Source organism: Ochotona princeps, chromosome 26 (assembly GCF_030435755.1).
Source record: "Ochotona princeps isolate mOchPri1 chromosome 26, mOchPri1.hap1, whole genome shotgun sequence".
NCBI lineage: Eukaryota > Metazoa > Chordata > Mammalia > Lagomorpha > Ochotonidae > Ochotona > Ochotona princeps.
The window spans coordinates 8,922,745-8,943,999 of NC_080857.1; the positions used below are offsets into that span (position 1 = coordinate 8,922,745).

Below are 21,255 nucleotides of genomic sequence, written 5' to 3' on the forward strand. Positions count from 1 at the left end.
GGGTATCAGCTTTGCTTAATCTTAGAGCTGAGTTTGTTGTTATCATCACAGTAAGCATCCAGGAGTGATTCAATTTGGCAAAAATAATGAAAAAAAATGGAAAGATAATGGGAAAATGTGCTTATTTTTTTGCTGAATAATTTTGCCATCATCTCCACAGATAAACGAGTGGTTTCTTTCAGACATGCTAGTTTGGGGGTCAGGAATTTGCACTTTGGAAGCCTACAATTGTTTGTTTGGTGCAGAAAAATTGTATTCAAGTGAAGCCCATCAGCGTGCAGATTTGAACATGACCATTTTCGTGTAGACTGAACAGAAGTAAGTAATTAAGATTAAGATATTCGAACAGCTTACTTTTGTCTGCTGTGATGAGTCTAACCCCAACATGTAAAGTATCAGATTGAACAATGGGAAGGTGACCCAAAGCACCAGTAACCACACATTGTGGCTTTGAGGTGTGATGAAAGAGTACAACTTTTCTCCCTGGGTGTAGGCATTGATAAGGGCAGAGATTTGAACTTGAAGCAAATAAGAGCATGTTCTGATTTCAGGAAAATCACATTCATTTCTGGCGGTTGGAAGATTCCCACCTCGCTACCTCCTCAATCCTACTAACACCTGCTCACATAGGTTTAGGAAGAAGAAAGACAAGGGTGGGCCTGGCTAAAGCTCTCGCTAAGGGTTTACACCTTTGCCTCGTTGAAACTGAAATCGGAAGGGAGAATGCTTCCTAGCTTGGATCCACTTCAGGAAGTTTGCAAGGCTTGCCGGCACATTTCACCCACCGGAGAAAACCCATTTCCAGCAGCATCCTTATCCCGGTGCAGTGTTCCCAGCACTGTTCCTGTTAGGTGAGACGAGGTGTTCACCTTTCCTGTCCTCCCCACATCATTTTTAAAAGAAGACAAAGTTGTCTGTTTCTTCCAGGAGAAGCTAGGGAGAGGACCCACCTCAGAGCTGCGCTGCCTTTGGCAGGCACCCAGCAAGCTAGGTCGCTAGCAAGGCTCTCTACACTGAGTCTGTATTTTCAGGTGTACCATGTGTATTTAGTACATCATTTGATAATGCTAAAAAATATATTAAAGCAGTGTGAGACTAAAGGAGAAAGAAGATGAATGTTAGCATTCCCCTGGGGTTCATGGGTGAAGGAATTAACACAGCGTGGCACTCTACCCTAGCTGTGTTTGTTTCCATGGCAACAGCTACGTACATGTTTCAGACTATCTACAGTGACACAGTTGCAGAAATAGTAGCTTGCAGGTTTCTGATATCGCATCAGTGGACAGGAGGCACGCACTATATTAAGTAAGTGTAAAAGAATTTAAAATATAGCTGTGGATTCGGATGCATATTAACTCAGCTGAGGGAGGTGCCGGGGGTGCTGCGGCATTTCCCTGCTGCTTGACTAGGAGGTGTGGGCAAAGTTGAAAGTTGCAAGATTCCAGGCAAACAATTGTCCTTGGTTGGGTAAATATCATCCAACGAAATAAATGTGAGTGAGTTGCAAAGGTAAGAAAAAATGGCCTTGGCAGATGACAGGGGGACGAGAATGGCTGTGGAGCTGGGTGTGTTTTTGTTTTTTGTTTTTTGGATGAGGGGTCGTGATGGGTAAGGAACGAAAGCTTTGATTGAGAATAGCCGAGTCTTTTAGGCAAATCTAACGTGCCACTGAATCGCGAACAGCTGCCGAGTTGATGGCAGCTAAGGTCTTTGCAGCCTTGTAGCTTTTATATAAAAATGATCAGGTAGAGAGAGCAAAGCAGTGGATAAAGGTGTGCAGTTCGAAGGGGACTGAGGCTCCATTGTCTCTTCTAAACGCTTATGTAAATATCTCTCTGGTCTCCAGGATGACCCAGGTCTGTTTCTGACATTAGCTCTACTTCTTAGTACCGTTGGCCGCTCGGATGTGTGTTTGTATTGCGCATCGTAGCCTGAGATGACCTCAGTGTTGGCGAGAGAGCGGCCGAGTAAAGATGATAGACTGTGTAAGTGTGTTCCTTTGCAACCAAATTGTACAGTAATTTAGGAGGAGTGTTCAAATGGGTATTTATTTATGTGCCAGACCCCTACTTTGCAAACAGCAGCCTAGATATTAGGTTAATGGATTTCGGTGTGCATGTTACGATTGTGGGAGCTTTCAAGTAGGTTGTAGTTCAATTTATGCCGCATTTTTAATGTCAAAATGTTTTTATTTATGCCCATTATTCAGTTCGAGCCTGCATTTTCCTTCTTCGGTAGTTTTATTATTCATGTTGCAGTGAAGAGAATGTACAATGATATGGTAATTTAAGCTAAGCCATTGCTCTGAGAAAAATTTGTTTTCTGACCGTAGGTGGACTTTTTAGGAACAGTAACACATGTGGTTCTTTGGTGTGTGTTACACACTTTTGTGTGTGCACAGGGAACTGACAGCACCTACTGCCTGTTACTGCTCAGAGTGGTGATCTGATTAGAACACCTCTGGGAAACTAACAGCTTCCCAATGTTTGGGCGTGCAGCTGGGCAGCACCCCAGTTGGGAGCACAATGCGCCTTTCTCTGGCCATCCCACATGGGTATCGCGGGCAGGCCTCCGTGTGTGCTCACATGTGGTCTGGGAAGTGCAGAAGGAGGAAACACGGTTTGTGTCTTCGAAAACGGATTTGTTTTAAGGTGACTCAAGTCTAGAGCAGCTGGCTGCTCGGAGGAGCTCTGCCTCTCACCCTCGCTCTGGCTTGGGGGGAAGTTTGCAGACGCCAGCCCATCTTTGGGGCTGATGGAGGGGCAGGCTCACAGAACTGCTTCTTTGGGTGTCCTGACTTGCCTGGGACCGCCCTCTTTGTCATGGTGGACACTAGCCCTCCATGACCAGTGTATTATGTTACCTGTGCTGGCCCCTGCTGCAGAGGGGTCATCCCTTTGTAGTAGGGTTGACCTGAGCTTCTAGACCCTGGATCGTGTACATGGACTGTTTCAAGGAGCCATGCGGGACAATTCTGCTGTTATCTGTTAGGGAGTTCCAACAGTTGGCACATTTGTGTACTTTTTTTTTTGCCATTATCCAGAAGTATTTTCCAGTATAAAATCAGAACCAAACCAAACCTCAGTCGGTGCCATGTTATTTTAACTCTTCCTTAAGAGTAGAAAAACACAGAAACCTCCATGGGAAGCCCTAGGCTGAGCCAGTCATTCACATGGAAAATCCTGGCAGGATTTTCAATTGCTGCAGGAACTCAATTGCTTCCATTCAACGGGCCAGGAAAATTATTTTTTAAAAAAATAATAATAAATTTGAGGGATTCCCAAATAGTAGCAGCATGGAATGAATAAGAGAAAAATGAAGGTCCACACTGATCTTATTCCCAATATTCAATGGGCCCAGGAGAACTGGGAGCAAAGCTAACCATCCATGGGCCATCACCTCCCTGCAGACTCAGCAGCTGCAAAATTCAGTCAAGTTCAGACCCTTAAAAAGAGTGGAAAAAGCCCGGCGGCGTGGCCTAGCGGCTAAAGTCCTGGCCTTGAACGCCCCGAGATCCCATATGGGCGCCGGTTCTGATCCCGGCAGCTCCACTTCGCATCCAGCTCCTTGCTTGTGGCCTGGGAAAGCAGTCGAGGACGGCCCAAAGCATTGGGACCCTGCACCCGCGTGGGAGACCTGGAGGAGGTTCCAGGTTCCCGCACCGGCCGTTGCAGCTCACTTGGGGAGTGACTCATCGGACGGAAGATCTTCCTCTCTGTCTCTCCTCCTCTCTGTATATCTGACTTTGTAATAAATAAATAAATCTTTAAAAAAAAAAAAGAGTGGAAAAAACAAAGTGCATACTTTCCAGTGCCCAGGCACCACATAGCTGGGCCTGCTGGGTGCGGCGCTGCGGCAAAAAGATCTCTTCCGTTTCAGAAAGCTGAGACCGTGACCTTGCAGACAAGGAGGGGAACGTGGCTGCAACTGCACCTGTGACATTTCTGCCCGTAGTTGTAGCGGACAGTTCTGAAGAGCAAGCTCACAAAACAGCAAGCTGTGTTGAGAATGTGTGTGTGTGCACGTGTGTGTGCACGTATCCGAGAGCTACAGGCTTTTGGAAGAGGAACTCTTCACTTTTCATAGGTAAACGTGTTCTTCCTGCCTAGAGTCAGCCTATTAAGGGAATAAAGCACAACAATTCAGGTTTCCGAGTTGGAAGCCCGATTAATCTCTCTGCCAGTTACATATGGAAGTAAATTAGTAAATGGTCCATCTGGGACTAAACTACTGCAGAGATGATAAATGATTGCCATCGTGTATGTCGGGGTTGCTGCAGACCGAGGTGTGCTCCGTAGCAGCTGCTGAAATCTGCCTTGATGCTCACTTGTGGTCAGAGAAATATAACAATAATAGTAAAAAAAATTCCAACTACAAAATGTACCTTGAAATGTTTCTTGGGAGAACGGATGGTTGATGCCAGGTTTCTTCCTCAGAGTTGCTCTATCTATAAATACTGAAAAGGAGAACCTTAAGGACATGAGGGACATTTTGCTTTTACACAGCATTTTCTTTTTTTTTTTTTTTAAAGATTTATTCATTTTATTACAGCCAGATACACAGAGGAGGAGGAGGAGGAGAGGAAGATCTTCCGTCCGATGATTCACTCCCCAAGTGAGCCGCAACGGGCCGATGTGCGCCGATCCGATGCCGGGAACCTGGAACCTCTTCCGGGTCTCCCACACGGGCGCAGTGTCCCAATGCATTGGGCCGTCCTCGACTGCTTTCCCAGGCCACAAGCAGGGAGCTGGATGGGAAGTGGAGCTGCCGGGATTAGAACCAGCGCCCATATGGGATCCCAGGGCATTCAAGGCGAGGACTTTAGCTGCTAGGCCACGCTGCTGGGCCCTACACAGCATTTTCAAACGCCAGCACAATCAGGCACAATATTTAGTGCCCAAGCGTCTCCCCGAGGAGGGTAATTCTACATGTCTCTGTAGTATTCCACTTGTAATTTCTCAGCAACTTCATACTTTTAAGAGTTTTTCAAGGTCAGCATCGTAGTGTAGAGGATTAAGCCACCATGTTGGTGATTGTGTCTCATAGGAGCACCAGTTCAAGTTCCAGCTGCTCCACTTCTAATCCAGTTCCCTGCTAATGTGCTTAGGAAAGCAGCAGAAGATGGCTCAGTCCTTAAAGCCATGCACCCTTATGGCAGCCCTGGATGGAGCTTCTGGCTTTAGCTTGGTCCAGCACTGGCTGTTGTGGCCATTTGGGGAGTGAACCAGTGGCCACAACACTTCTCTATATCCTTCTGTATAAATGCCTTTCAAATAAATCAATCTTTAAATTTTTTTCTTATTCTTATTTTTATAAATTTATTTGAGAGGCAGAAAGAAAAACAGACAAATGGAAAGCTCCCATCCACAGGCTCACTGACGAAATGTCTAAAACAGCAAGGGCTGGACCGGTCTGAGGATGGGAATTTAATCCAGGTCTCCTGCCTGAATGGGAGGAACGCAACGTGTTGAACCATCACTGTGATCATCCAGGGTCCACATTAGCTAGAAGCCCTACTCAGGAGTCAGACAGAGGAATCAAACCTGTTCCTTCCTACAATGTGCAATGTTTATCTTTTTTTTTTTTTTTTTTTAAGATTTATTTAGTTCTATTGGAAAGGCAGATGCACAGAGAGGAAACACAAAGAGAAAGATCCTGCATCAGTTGGTTCACCCCCCCCAAGTGGCCGCCAAAGCAGAGGTCGTCTGAAGCCAGGAGCTGCCTCGAGTCTCACACACAGGTGCAGGTCCCAAGGCCTTGGGCCATCCTCAGCTGCTCTCCCAGGCCACAAGCAGGGAGCTGGATGGGAAGCAGGGCTGCTGGGACATGAACCAGTGAGCCATCCTGCCAAGCCTGCAGTGTGTATCTTAATGGCTTAGCTAACCCAGACTCCCTTATCTATTTTACAACTTAAATTTCTAAAAGGTAACCTTATGTTAGTGCCTTTTTTGTTTGACAAGTGCAATCCACAGCTTAGGGATTTAGTGCCTTGTCTGTAATGACTCAGAGGGTTAAGTGGCAGATCAGGGATGAAGAAGCTGATCTTGCTAATATCAAATTCTGCTTCATTTTGATCAGCGCTTTGGTGTAACGTCAGCCAACTGGAAGTAGAAATCTTACAGTCGGTTTGTAACAAACATAAGCCATGGGTGCAGGCTGCATGGTCTTTACCGAAGAAACAGAAGCCACATGTAGGCATCTGCTTGTCTGCACGTGGAGGTGACCTTGACTCAGCCAGCTCACCTTCACTCGGGTATCAGCCAGACCTGGCTCCTCCATGCCCTTGATAGCCCTGTCACACTCTCTACCTCCAAGGCCTTGGCTTCTGCAACTGCCCTGTTTGCTTTGGCTGTTGCTGTTCCAGTCCCAACCTCCATCGGCCCGTTATTGTGGCCATTGTCATCATGAGATCATCCCTTACTGGCATCCCCACTTCAACCAGAAATAAAGCTTTCCTCGGAAACCCTCGCGCTATTTGAAGAAAGCAAAGTCTGTGTGTGTCTGAACTGCCCGGTGTGTGTTTCATCTCACAGTGGGCGATACATTTCTTCAGAGCCTTTCCCAGCTTCCCCAGCTCGTCCCTAATCCCTAGCTCAATGGCTTGTCCCTCACTGCAGCTTCACCATGAGGTAGGGGAAGGCGGTGTGGATTTTATGACAATAGAATAGATGTCTGTCTATGAGTAGATGGAGATCTAAGGTGTGTAACAGTCATATGCAGGACTTGTTAAAACTCAGACTTCTGGGCCCCACCCCCAGATAACCTAGGGTCACATCCAAGAATCCGGATTTTCAATTCTTTTTCCAATAGCGTTGGTGCTGCTCACGTATGGATCATAGACCGAGAACCACTGATCTAGCAAACCTATTTCCTAACATTCTCATACTGCAGCTCACAGGATAATACCATTCTTTTCATAGGGAGTCCATTGGTCATCTTGTAGGCCTAAACTAAAAGGAAAAAAAAAATCTTTCATCAGATGTAAAATCCCAACTTCCCTATTTTCCAAAATTTTTGTTTGGCTGTGGCCCCAGGACTTGTACCCCACTTAGTGAGCCAGTGTCCAGGACTAGGACCAGAGTAATTTCCTTTTGCGACAGTAGGACAGAGCATCTGGCATTGCAGCTTGTGACCTGGGCCTACCTGGCTGGTCTGTGAAGCACACACTGCCCTGCAAAGCATGTTAGGGCTCTAGTGTTTTCCCGTGGATAGGCAAGGGTGGTTGAGCAGTAACTGTAGGAGAGTCCATGACTGCCTCAATGACGGGGATTGTAAAAGATAGTCACACAATGTCTGTGGCATGGATTTTCAAATTATTGGGTGCTCCTAAGTCCCATGAGGCCATTTCAACAACTCTCCATCTTCAAGGACTCAGTCCTTGAAGAACTATCCAAGAAATAAAGAGGTCCTGTTAAAATTGACTTTCCCATTCACGTGTGTCACTTTCTGGAGGCAGAAAGTGATGCCCTGAGATGCCATGTGTGTAGGGCTCTCTCTGCTCTTCGGCTCTAATCTTGTCTTCCTTCTGTTCCTCTCCACCAGCCCCCAGAAGCATCCTCTGGTGATGATGAAGGTCTCTTTGTCTTCTCTGTGAAGGAGCGATGCTGACCTCGGCTTCCTGGACCCATTCCGACTCAGGTAAATCCACAAGCCCCACATCTCGCCAAGGGACAGCAAGGCTGTATCCAAATGTAAATGCAGAATTGATTGTTTCTTCCTCCGATGGCATCCTCCCCACCACCTCCCTCCAGTCTTCTTAATGATCCATTTATGCAGCTGACCAGATGGACAGGGTGGTCAATCTAATTTAGGCATTAAGATGATTGAAAATGTTGAATCCAGTCTTTATTTAAAATTCTGGTGTGTGTTGTAGACTTGCAAAGCAACTGGAACATCGCTGGAAATTTTCGTGTAGAAGCCAGCTTCTGCTCTAAGTGCCTCTAAGTGATCTTTTCTCCCAGAAGACTGTGCTGTACTTGAATTAATTGTCCAAATGTTGTACCTTTTAGTTGAGCTCCATAAGTATTATTGAGTATCTGTGATGTGTGGCTGGGCAGATGGGGATAGAATGGTGTTAAGACTGGTTCCCATCTTCAGGAAATCTAGCCCAGTGCAGGACTAACTTAGGAGCAAGTGGCAGATGGTGGTGTTCAGCTGGGGGCTGGGCTGTATGCTCAAAGTAAACCTCTGGATTCAGGGAACTGAAACACTTTGAGGATTAAGATGGAAATAATTAAGGAAGAGTTCATGGACTGGGAGGGACTCTGCATAGCATTTGCATAGACAGAAGGAGGAAAGAAAGAAGGGAATTGAACCCATGGGGAGCCTGGGTGGTGAAGGCCTGTCTTCCTGGATGAGAGAGTTCATACAATCCCACTACTCTGGTCCCAACCAGAGGAGAGCCCCTTCAGGGCCTGGATCCCTTAGGGAATCCTGGAGAATGGCCACCTGGGAAAATTGCACCTGCCTTGCTACCAAGGGACCTTGGCTGGCAGCCTCCTCTCAGTGACAGTGATCTCTCGGCCCTGGCCCTGGCTCGGCTGCTGCCTTGCTGGTCCCTCCCTCTTCTCTGGGCTTGTCCATACCCTACCTCTGTTTGTCTATCTGATTATTTACTTGTCTCTTCCACACCCATCTCTGCGTCACTCCCAGCTCCACCAGGCATGCATGGCTAGACATGGCCCCAGGATAAACCAAGTGGTTGCCTGATCTCTGTACCCAGCAATTCAGAAGGTGCAGTTCCGAGCTGAGAAGCAAAGCTCAAGGGCAGGAAGCATAAGCCAAGAGTATAAGTTTGTAAGTTGATGCCAAGAGCATCTCAAGAGAATTCTGAAAGACAGAAGTCAGGTATCACGGCCAAGGCAGAGGCCACAGAGAGGTGGAGCCAAATGTTCTAACTCTTCCAAACCTGCTTTTTGTCAAACCAGATAAAGCAATGGTGACTTTTGCTAACCTGCATCTTCAAGGTGCTACTGTATTTGTCAGCGTGGCTCTTGCTTTTCCTATTGCCAACCTCGTCCTGGCTACACTCTGCCTGCCTGGGCATGCTCACGGCTCAGGAGTCTGCCGCAGTCACAACCCAGCATCCCCAGCCACCAGGAAGCAAGGAACCAGAATGACAGCATTTGTGCTCTCCTTCCGTTCAAGTGATTGCCCAAGAGAGGGTGGCCCTTTCTCTTGGAAGCTCAGGCCAGGGGTCAGAAGACTACCTTTGGCCCACAACAGGCAAACTAACAATGTCTTCCGCTTGTTTAAATGACTGGAAAAATTGAAAAGGAAACTAAAATTTTTGTGCCTCCTGAGAATTCTACAGAAGTGAAATTTCTGTCCAGAAGCCTTTATTGGAGCACAGCTGTGTTCATCCATTTTGGGGTCACACCAGCCACTGTGACAGAGTGATGGAATGGAATAGGGGTGACAGAAACCACAAAGCCTTCATAGCCTGACCTTTTACAGGACAAGTTTGCCAACCCCTGGCCCAGGCACTTGAACAAGAATACTTCAAAAACTTTATGGGAAAGTGTAACTAACAAGTGTTTATTTGGTGTAAAAAACATATGCAGTCTAATCTGCAGTTCTTTCATAAAAAACACTTCCCATGAACCTTCTGAAATTTCCTTATGGCTTTCAAAATATTTTTTCAAAATTTTTATTTATTTATTTATTTTTACTGTAGTTGAAAGGCAGAGAAAAAGAAGGAGTATAAGGGAGAGAAATCTTCCATCTGTAGTGTCATTCCCCAGAAGCGTGCAGTAGCCAAGGCTGGACCAGGCCTAAGCCAGGAGCCTCCCACCTGGGTGTTCACCTGCTGCCTCTCGCAGTCTGCATTAACTAGGAGCTGGAACTGGAAATGGAGTGAGGACCTGACCCCAGGCAGCCGGATGTGGGATGCAGGTGTCCCTAGTCGTGACTTACCTGCTGTACCGAATGTCTGCTCCTCAAAACATGCGTACCTTTTAATTCAGTCTCCTGTCGGTTTTTGCAGCGCCTTCGTATGATAGGGGTGTTTGCCAAATGTGAAGAGTGGACCTACTGAGAAAGGAGGATTGAAGGATGTGTAGGGTTAAGGTGAGAAAAAAAAGACAAGAGGAATTTTCTAGCTTGAGAGAGTGAGCTTATCATACCCTCATTGGATTTTTCCATTCATTCCAACCCCTTTAAATTAAATATATAAGCAACACTTAGGTTTTTTCATTCCAGGAACTTACATCTTAGGATTGTCTTTAAAATGAGCTATCCAGCGTCTGGAATTAACTAAAACATGAAATAAATCAGCGGCAACCTTGATTTTGGAGCTTTTTATCTGCCAGTGATTTGAGCTATTTTATTTGAAACAAAAGGCAGAGTTTTTATTAGGATCAATTAAGCATTGAAGATCTACCACGGGTAAGTTATGGCATAGAGTCTTGGCAATGTTTATTTCCCAATCTGATAGGATTTTATGATACTGGTGCATGATAACTAGGGTAAGGACTGGAGATACAGGTTCTAGCCTTACTAGCAGGCTGAACCAGGCAAGCTGTGAGCTATCAGGTTAAGAAGCAGACCCCAAATTTCAGAGGCTCAAATGCCATGAAAGTGTGTTCCTCAGTTGCTCAGCATTTCATTCAGCCAGTGAGTCTTTCCTCCAGGCAAAGGCTTGGGAACCTGTCCCTCTTCCAGCTTGGGGTGGGGACATCGCTTCACCACGTGAAGAGACAGGTGGAGAATCCACATTCATCAACAGATCCTATTTTTTAAGTTTATTTTTAATTTTTATTGGAAATTCAAATATACAGAGAAGAAGAGAGACAGAGAGGAAGATCTTCCATCCGATGATTCACTCCCCAAGTGGCCGCAGTGACAAGTTGAGCCAATCCAACGCCAGGAGCCTGGAGCTTCTTCCAGGTCTCCCACCAAGGCTTTGGGTCATCCTCAACTGCTTTCCCAGGCCACAAGCAGGAAGCTGAATGGGAAGCGGGGCTGCCGGGATTAGAACCGGTGCCCATATGAGATCCTGGTGCGTGTAGGCAAGGACTTTAACTGCTAGGCTACTGTGCCGGGCCCCCATTTTTATTTTATTTGAATGGCAGAGATAGAGACAGAGATCTCCTGTGCACTGGCCCACTCCTCAACTACCTACAGCAATCAGGTTAGGTCGGGCCGAAGTCGGGAGGTAAGAACTCAGCCCTCTTCCTCTATCCTTAAATGCTTTAAACTAGGAACAACCTAAGCCACTTCCCCATCCATAGTTCATTGGCTGAAAGTTGTCACATGACCCTTTCACTCCCACAGGAAATACCTTGTAGGAGCTGTTGGGTTGGACTCCCTCATCATCCTTTCAGATCAGTATTAGCTGCTGTCTGCTGAGTCTTTCCCAAGGTACAGACTGCCCTGAGCTCTGTGCTGTGCTGTGCCCTTTAGTCCCCCCCTAAAAACTTGAGGTCCGTGGCTATCCTCATCTCCCTTCCAGACAAGGTAACAGATGCAGAAAACTTTGAATTGCTCACGCTCACACAGAGAGCGGTTTGGATTTGAACCCAGGGCTGTCTGCCCTTGCTGCTTAGCCCCCCAGCAAAGAGCAGGGCCGGGAGGACTGCATGACTCCTCATTCCATCCCGTCCCTGCCCTGACGTTGACAATTGCAGCTTGTGTTGAAACTGGGCACTGTGTTTTACATGGAAAAGACTCTATTTTGAAATCTAGGGTGGAGTCAAACTCTGGCCAGTGAGGACTTGCCATGTGCTGTGCTGTGTTCCAGACAGGCACCATCCCAACACCAACAGCTCCAGAAAGCTGAGTTCAGAGAGTCGGCTTACACATTTCTTTGTTTAAAAAGAAAAAAAAAAATGAAGCCCAGCCACAACCAAAGACCAGTTTGCTTCAGAATAATTTGAACCCAAGAGCCTTCTAGTCATGTGGCTATATTGTAATTTCCTTGGTTCCCAGCCTCCCTAATCAGTGTTCAAAACCAAACGCATGGGGCCTGGCGGCATGGCCTAGCGGCTAAAGTCCTCACCTCTAACGCCCCGGGATCCCATATGGACGCCGCTTCTAATCCCGGCAGCTCCACTTCCCATCCAGCTCCCTGCTTGTGGCCTGGGAAAGCAGTCGAGGACAGCCCAAAGCTTTGGGACCCTGCACCCGCGTGGGAGACCTGGAAGAGGTTCCTGGTTCCCGGCTTCGGATCGGCGCGCACCGGCCCGTTGCGGCTCACTTGGGGAGTGAAACATCTGATGGAAGATCTTCCTCTTTGTCTCTCCTCCTCTCTGTATATCCGGCTTTCCAATAATAATAAAATCTTAAAAAAAACAAAAAACAAAAAACAAAAAAAAAACCAAACGCATGGAATCAAAGGGAACAGCCACTGAAAAATGAATCCATCATGGCATGGCCTGCTTCAAGAAACATCCACCCCCCCGCGAAAATTATTCATGTGGTTTTGAAATGTACAAAGAAAATTCAAGGAATTCCATTATGAAAGAAAAATTAGATGGAAATTTCTAATCCTGTCTCATAAACAATATAGGAATAACTTCAAACTATTCTGCTTTAAGCATGTATTTAATTTGTGCTCTGGGAACCAAATAATGTTGCCAAGATAAAACATTCTAATAATGATTTATGTAAATTTATTTGTACAAAGTAATGGTGTAGTTGCCTATAGCAAATTGCTTGGAATATGAACTGACATTTATGAGGTCGTTTTTCCCCCTACTCTGAATGAATACAATGGAGGAAATGAGAGACTCCAGAAAAAGGAAAAACAAAAAACTCATGTTCAAAATGGAGTCTGGTGCCCGGAGAGCTGGACAGGTCGTGGGGAGTACATGGGCAACAAGCTCAGCTCAGTATTACTTCCCACGGTCTTCTTATGGTGTAAGTCAGTTGTAGGCAAGAGAGTCTTAGAAGATTCTTGAGCCCTGTGTTTTAGGGATAATAACCTGTGCAGACACCTGAACTCTTTCAGAATAGCCAGGGACAGGGACCTGTGCTGTGGCATGGAGGGTACAGCCACCTCCTGTGAGGCTGGCATCCCATATGGGCGTCAGTTCAAGTCCTGACTGCCCCAGTTCCATCCGAGCTTCATATTAATGCTCCTGGGAAAGCGACAGGTGCTTGCCAGATGGGGTCGCTGGCTTTGGCCTGACCTAGCCATCTGGGAAGTGAACCAGTGGAAGGAAGAGATCTCTTTTCCTCTCATTCCTCTACCTCCACCCCCAACACACTGCTTTTCAAATAAATGAATCAATCTTTTTGGAAAAGCTGTCGCAAGGAGTGAATCATAGACCTACAGGGTGTTTTCGTACTGGCTACCCTGTTAGCACCTGTGATAATGGCTCTGGGTGTTTCCTGGAAACCTTCAGTTCAATGGAAATCCCCATCTATGTAACAGAGTTTTTGGGTCTATGCCTTGACCTTATAAACACCAATTCTCATTGGTCAGTGCGCAACCTGTACTGTTTGGGAAAGTTCTGATGTCAACACCTTCCTACTTGAAAGCTTTCAGTGTCTCTCACTGAGTGTCTACTCGCTCATATTGTTGTCTCCGTGATGCAGGTGAGGCAGTGAAGGGTTTGTGTTCTATGTATAGGGAAACTGAGGGCCGCAGAAGTCACAGGGTAGCTTCCACTCCAAACAGGACCCCCTTGCGCCACAATCACGCCACAAGGGGACCTCACAAAGTTTGTGGAAAAATGCAATTTAAAGGTAAGTTTATTTTGGTGCAAAACTTTCAGAAAAATCTTCTGCATAGCCTTTTCAATAATACGCTATTCGGGAACAATTTGAAAAGAAAGACCAAGCTCCTTGCTGGTTCACACCCCTCAAATGCCCACCATAGCCAGTGCTGGGCCAACGTAAAGCCAGGAACTGGACTCCTCATGAAGAGGGCAAGGACCCAGCTGTTGTAGTTTCCCAGGGTCTGCACTGGCAGGAAGCCGGAATCGGAAGATGGAACCAAAGATCAAACCCCAGGCACTTTTATGTGGGATGCAGTTATCTTAACTGCTGTACCACTCACCTGTCCCACTTGCTCATGGGCTTTCTGAAGACCCCTCCAAGCTTGTATTTCAAAATACATACATGCCCCAAAATAAACTTTTAAGTTCTAGTTTTCCACAACCCTTTTGAAGTCCCTTGAGAGGGGTTTGTGATTTTGAAGAGTTTGCTTTATTTAACAACAAGTTCAGAGTACAGGCCCAGGGAGAACCATTCCAGAGCTGCACTCACTATGCTGAGAGAGAAATGAGTGTCTAGTGCAGCAAATGGCTTGGCAGTAGGGTCCTTGGCTTCAGGAGAGGGAATTCCAGAGAGAGTGAGAGAGAGGTCAGAGAGATAAAACTGGACTTCAAACCTGAGCGAAAACAGTGCTGGTTTCAAGCTGAGAGGAGATGGCCTAATTCTCAGCATTGTGTGTGAAGTGCACGGTCCTGAGGGCGCAGCTCTGTCCAAGCTGTTTAGGGAAAAGTTTTACACTAAGTCTCCATCTGCAGCCGTAGCATCCCATGTGGTGCTGGTTTCAATCTTGGCTGCTCCACTTCCCATCCAGCTCTTTGCTTATGGACTAGGGAAGCAGCCGAGGATGGCCTAAGCCCCTGTGCTCCCAGCTTCAACCATTGCCGCTGTCTACGGAGTGAGCCGGCACATACAAGACCTCGCTCTGTCTCTCCTTTTCCCTATGTAACTGTCTTTCCAAAAAAAAAAAAATCTTCAAATCCCCAAGATGAGGCAATGATTTCCTAAGGAGACCAACAATCATTACTTGAGGTCCATACTTCCTCTTCCTGATGGAATAACTTTGTGTGGGATTTCCAAGTGATGGATTCCTAGAAGATAATGTAAGATATTTGAACCTCCATTTCTATCTTAGTGCAATAGGGATAGTGACGTTTATCTTATAGAAATGGTATGAGAATGAAGTAATTCTTGTAGAGTATTCATTAGCGTGCTTGGCACATAGGAGCTGCTCTTTTTGTAGTAGCTCTTAAAAGTACTTTGATTTGAGAGGCATATTTTACAGAGGAGAGAAAGAGAGAGGCCTTGAGCCATCTCCTGCATTCCTGGTGCATAACAGGGAGCAGGATCAGAAAGTAGAGCTGCAGGCCTGGCGCAGTAGCCTAGTGGCTAGAGTCCTTGCCTTGAATGCACCAGGATCCCGTTGGGCCACAATTCTAATCCCAATGGCCCTGCTTCCCATCCAGCTCCCTGCTTGTGGCCTGGGAAAGCAGTCAAGGACGGCCCCCAAAGCCTTGGGAGCCTGTACCCGTGTGGGAGACCTGGGAGAGGCTCCTGGCTCCTGGCACAGCTCTGGCTGTTGCAGCTGCTTGGGGAGTGAATCAATGGATGAAAGATCTTTCTCTCTGTCTCTCCTCTTCTCTTTCCAATAAGAATAAATAAATAAATCTTAAAAAAAAAAGAGAGAAGAAAGTAGAGCCACTTGGGATACAAGCCAGTGCCCTATGGGATGCCAGCACTTGCAGGCAGAGAATTAACCTGTATGCTACTGGGAAGCCCCTCTGAAAATTATTACAGTTGTTCCTACCTAAATGTATAGTCCCAATGCATTTGAGAGTAAAGTGCATCTTCTACTTAAGTGATAATTAATCTAAAAGTTGTTTAAATCTGTTGTTTCTGTGTAACAACAACTCACAAGGTAGTATGGTTCTCTGGCCATTCAGTAAATAGCTCTTGGTGAGTGAGACCCTTTGTAAGCTGTTTACCAGGGATGGAGAGATTGGATACAAAGTTTCATGGGCAGAGGGAGTATGGTTATTTCTATCTCAGGGGTTTTGTCCTTCGGTTGTTTTCTTTAATGCTATCATGATTGCGATGCAGAATGGACTGCGTGTCTGTGTACACATGGCAAACGCACACTGTGTAGGCCGTCCACCACACGTGCTCTTCTTCTGCCAAGAATTCAGGAATCTGGCCTTGGTGTGGTTCCTGTCATCGGGGAACCTCCTCGAGGAGCCAGAGGGTGTGTCCTGGGTGCCTGCTAAAGTCGGCAGTCCAGCTGGGCCACATAATGTTCAAAGATGAACTTTCCCTCCATTTCAAGCCAGAGGAGAGAAAGTAAGCGTAAGATAATGAGCTCAGTGTCTTTACTTGGCACAATGAAAAGTGAGCAACCTGGAAACTTTTTGAAACTTTGTTGCTGTGTGAATCCAGATCTGGAATCCCGGGGTGGGGGTGGGGGTCTCTTGTCCCCTCCTCCTTGGTGCTTTTCACTCCCCCTTTTCTCTCTTCCCCATGATCTCCTATCGCTGTTTGCTGGAGGTCCAAAGAGTGTGGTTTATCCTTCTTATTAAAAAGAAGATTAACAAGCATTAGAGACCTATCAGCAATTAAGACTTCCTTCCTGGTTTAAGGAGAGGGGAGAGGCATTTGAAGAGAGGAGTGGACAGCTGTCCTAGTACTCTGGGTTCAGAATACACAGTCAAGAGTTTCTCTCCTGGTGGGAATCGGGTGGCTCCAACCCCCGCAAAGGCAGAGGGTTGGCTCCTGCCTGCCACAGAAAGTGCAAGCTGTCCCAAGTAGCCTGCATCCCGCTGGTACCGCTTCCCGTGCAGTGTGCACACTTAAGTGCCCACGTTGATTTTGCTCTAACTCTGGTGTGTGAATAGGGACTCCCTGAATGGGCATCTGGTCATGAACTTGGCACTGAGTCATCTGGGTCAAGCTCCTTGCTGCATCTATGGTGAAATAGACATGGTGCAAGTGAGAGCCCCGGAGTGTAGTAGGACAGAACCAGCCTCCAAGAACACATGGGGTCAGGGTAGGGACATCATCTAGGCAATGTGAAAAGAGCTGTTTTGAAATCGGCACTTCTTGCAAAAGAATGGGATTCATTCCAGCAGGGCCTACCTGATGTAACAAGCATGTTGTGAAGGAAGGGAGGGGCTTCGAGAGAGGGTTTGATACCATAGCAAAACACGGACACATGGCCCCTGGACAGATGGACTTGGAACGGACATTCAGACCCCTGGACAGGAAGTGTGTGTGCTTATGAGTTGAGCACATATGATGTTGAGGCGTCGAGTCTGTTACACTTAGCATTTTTCCTGCTGGAAGCTGAGGACATTAGCTACATGAGGCCCTGAATATCAGAGGCCCTCGCTGCCTTCCTAAGAGACACAGCTCACCAGGTAAACCAAGAGGCAGGGAGGTGGTGCCAGCCACTGGCGGAAGGCTGGAATGACTCGCCGTTAGTGTTGACTAGATTTTGCCTGTGATCAGTGTGGTCTGATGAATGGGCACATTCTCTCCTTGAGTTGGTCTTGGGTAAACTAGTTGAGAATCAGATCATTCCCAGGTCTGTCTGAGAAGTGTGTGACTCTAGAGTGAAGAGGGAAATGGCTTGTTGGCTGCTCTTTCACAGGGTGGTGTGTGCCTGGGTCCCAGGTAGGGAGATACCGGGTGGCTCCTTCTAAACGGCAAGGGTCTGTCCTTATTAAGTTAATGATGGCCTGCTGTAACTGCACTTCTCACATAAATGTAATTGAAGCATTGTGCTTAGTTCTAACCATCTTTGGTTAGCTGTATGTGTCTGTGTGCATCTGTATATCCGAACATGTATGAATAAATAAATTATGTCACATGATTCTGGAACACCTCAGTTACTGCCACTGTTTTACCTCCACTGTCACATCATTCAGTCTCCACTTCTCTTTCACCTGAGACATAAAAAGTAGCCTCTGGATGTCTGTGTGCTTAACTGACCAAAAATGTCAACAAGCTACTGTTTATTTTATTAAATAGCTTGAGCAGAGATGTTGGATCTGATTGCGGGCAATTGTTAGCTTATCATCGAATTGCCCTGATGATTCTTATTATTCAATTTGTGTTACTTATGATAATAATTATCACCATATAAAAGAGAATGATGCTTTTATTTGTACAGTTCTTTCATTAATAATTTAATTGACTATTACATCCAAGTGGTTCTGCCACACATTCACTGAAGTCCTTAGAGGTTGGCTCTGAGTAACCTGGCAAATCACAATGCCAGGGTTCATTTTAAGGCTTGGGCTACAAGTGGTTTTGTAGGCAGCTCTGTTGACCTGGGCATCCAGTTAGTTTGATTATACCTGTGCCCCTGTGTTTTTTCCTAAACATTTTATTGATTTACCAGCAGTAGCTCTGGTCTTGTTATTTCAACAACATCAGAAGCCATATGATGGTGTAGCTATTTTGGTCACTAAAATGCTAGAGTGGTATTGATTCATAAGTGCAAAAGTAGTGACGGTTACCACAATAAATCTGATCCAAAATGATTGAATCCATGGGTTCATGTAAACAGCAGCTGTGTCTGTAGAACCCATCTTATAGAAATGATGATGTTTTTGTTGGTTACAGTTTAATTGTCTATTCTAGACTTCATGTGTTTTTCTTTAAATATATATAAATATACATATGGTTATATATATCCATATATAATATCTTTGATATATTATATAGTAAATATATTTGTATCTTTGATATATAATACTTATATAATATATTTGATATATTTGATATATAATATCAAATTATATATCAAATATAAAAATATATAGGGTTATATATATAGTTATATATATAGGGATATATATATAACCCTAACCCTATATCTATAACCCTAACCTGTGCTGGTCAGGAGTGTCGTGGAGAAAATCTTCCTCATCAGGAAGTGGGGCTTGTCCGAGTCATTGCCTTTTCCTCGGCTGATGTAGGAGACTTTGGGAGCAGGTTCTGCCGTCTGGTCCTTGGTCCTGGCAACACATTCCCTGGGTTCAGGGAAGGCAGCTGGGGTAAACCAGCCTTGTCACTGGCGATGGGTACTATTTGACAGCTCTGGTTGATAACTTATCTTTCGGAAAGGATGCATTCGAACTAGTGTTAGGGTGAGTGGTTGGTGTTACGGCACAGCTGTAAGTCCTCGCTTGGGAAGCCCTCCTCCCATGTCCAGGTGCCTGGGATGGAGTGCTGCCTCTGCTTCCTCTCCTGCTTCTTGCTGATGTCCTCACTGGGAGGCAGCAGGTGACAGCTGAGGCACCACCATCCATGTGGAGCTCCTGGCTCCTGGTTTCAGCCTGACTTAGCCCTGCCTGTTGGGGGGATTTGTGGAGTAAACCAGTAGGTTTACAGAGTTCTCTATGTGTGTCTTTAAATAAAACAAATACAATTGTATCTACATCTGTAATGAGTCACTGAGTTTTCAGTGCTGTGTGCTCTCGGGTACCTATTTTATTGTAACAACTGAGCACTTCCTGGTAACCACAGGATGCATCTATGTCCCTCAGTGTTGACTGTTTATGGAGTAACACAGGCAGTTCCAGAGCGCAGTAGCATAAATAGCAAAGCTCGCTTTACCTGGCCGTTGAAGATTGACCAGAACTCCGCCCCATGCCATCTTTGCCCTCATTCCTCGACAGAGGCCGATGGAACATTTCCCATCACTGTGGCCAAGGAAAAGGAGAAAGCAGTGAGGCAGGAGTTCATTCTTAAGGTCATTCAGTAGTGACACCTGCCACTCCTGCTCACAGTTTTTCGGCCAGACCTAATCACATCTAACTGCAGGTGCGCAGGAAAATGTAATATAGCCAGGTCCTTAAAGAAGAGAGTAGGAACATTTGTGACTGATCCTATGGTGTTTATAATAAATACTTGCGATATGGTAGACAGAGAAATTGAGCCTGGCTTAGCTGATTGAGTAGAATTTAAACAATGGCCTAGGGGCTAAATCATCACCTTGCAAGTGCCAAGATCCCATATGGGCCCCGATTGTGTCCTGGCTGCTTCCACTTCCCATCCAGCTCCCTGCCTGTGGCTTGGGAAAGCAGTGGAGGATGACCCAAAGCCGTGGGACCCTGAATTTGTATGGGAGACTGGGAAGAAGCTTCTGGCACCTGGCTTTGAATCAGCTCAGCGGCCTCTTGGGGCGTGAACCACTGGATGGAACATCTTTCTTCTCTTTGTAAATCTACCTTAAAAAAAAAAACTCATGAAGAAAGAGAGAAAGAAACAAAGAAAGAAAAACACCTGAGGCACAAAGAGGTTAAATAATTGGTCAAAAAAAAATCTCAACCCTCTAGTGGCAGAACAGGTTCTTAGGATTCTGGTCTTGGTAAGATAATCAGTGTTTGTGGGGGTGGTGGTGAGATAAGGAAGGTTGAACTGTAGTTAATGCTCTCTCATGCTTTAGAAAGTAGTGAGAAATATGTAATAATTTTGAGATGATTGCCTCCCAGATAGGCAGCTTTGTGTTTTAATTCTACTGTGTGATGCCTACCAGCTGGTGGAAGAATTCCACTGAAGAGCCACTGTTTGCTACCCAATTTTTTAAAAATGTGCTTATGTATTTGAAAGTCAGAGAAAGAGAGAGAGAGAGGGAGAGAGTGAGAAAGAGAGAAAGAGAAGGAGAGATATCTTTCATATACTGGTTCACTTCCCAAATGGCTACTATGGCTGGCACTGGTCCAGCCAAAGTCAGAAGCTTCTTTCACATCTCCCACGAGGGCACATGGGCTCAAGGCCCTGGACCATCTTCCTCTGCTTTTCCAAACACATTAACAAGGAGCTAGATGAGAAATAGAGAAGCCAGGACTCCAAACTGTACATATATGGGATGCCAGTGCTGCAGGCAGCAATGCCGGCCCCTATCTCTCCAATTCTATCAAGCAAGTAAGGAGCTGCTGAAAATCTAGTTGAGTTGATACATTAGTAAACACCAATGAAATCTGTTTGCACCCCATCACAAGGAAACCACTCCATCTGGGTCATGCCCATCAGCCGAGTTCTACGATGCTTGGGTGGTGGTGGACGACTTCAGGAATCTCTCACAGAAGGGGCAGGCCCGCATGGCTGCTTTATGAAGCAACGTCTCACATAGAGCAGTGGCAGCCAGCTCGTTGACACCCACCGGAATCCTCCATTTGGGTGATGCTCCTAATTTGCATCATAAATTTGTGATGGTCACATGTGTGATCTCCTAGCATCAGAATGATGGTGCTTGTCAAGCAAGGCAGGTGCAGGGACCAGGCCCATCCTCAGATGCAACCAGGAGACTTAGGAGGTTTACCCATGGCCACAGGGCCCCGTGAAGTAGCAAAGCCAAAATGAAGCCCCTCTCAGAGACTATATTGTCTCATGCCTTGTCGTGGGGGAAAGGCCCTCAGAGAGTAACTGAAGCAAAGTCTCTCCCACCTCCAAGAACCTGCCTTTAGTATTCTATTTGTTTCTGGTCCCCAGTGGAGGTGGAGGAGGAAGCTGAAGGACGGAGACACAGTAGGAACC

The 21,255-nt window shown here is 46.1% G+C and overlaps 1 protein-coding gene across 5 annotated transcripts in view; it reads left to right on the forward strand.

Annotated features, from left to right (window-relative positions):
• Positions 1 to 21,255, forward strand: part of FOXN3 (forkhead box N3) — a 341,535-nt gene that overhangs the window by 103,404 nt on the left and 216,876 nt on the right. For all 5 annotated transcript variants that reach the window (XM_058655362.1, XM_058655368.1, XM_058655369.1 and 2 more), the window contains exon 2: positions 7,543 to 7,638. The gene's annotated coding sequence lies outside the window, so the exon portion shown is untranslated. The remainder of the gene's footprint in view (positions 1 to 7,542; positions 7,639 to 21,255) is intronic.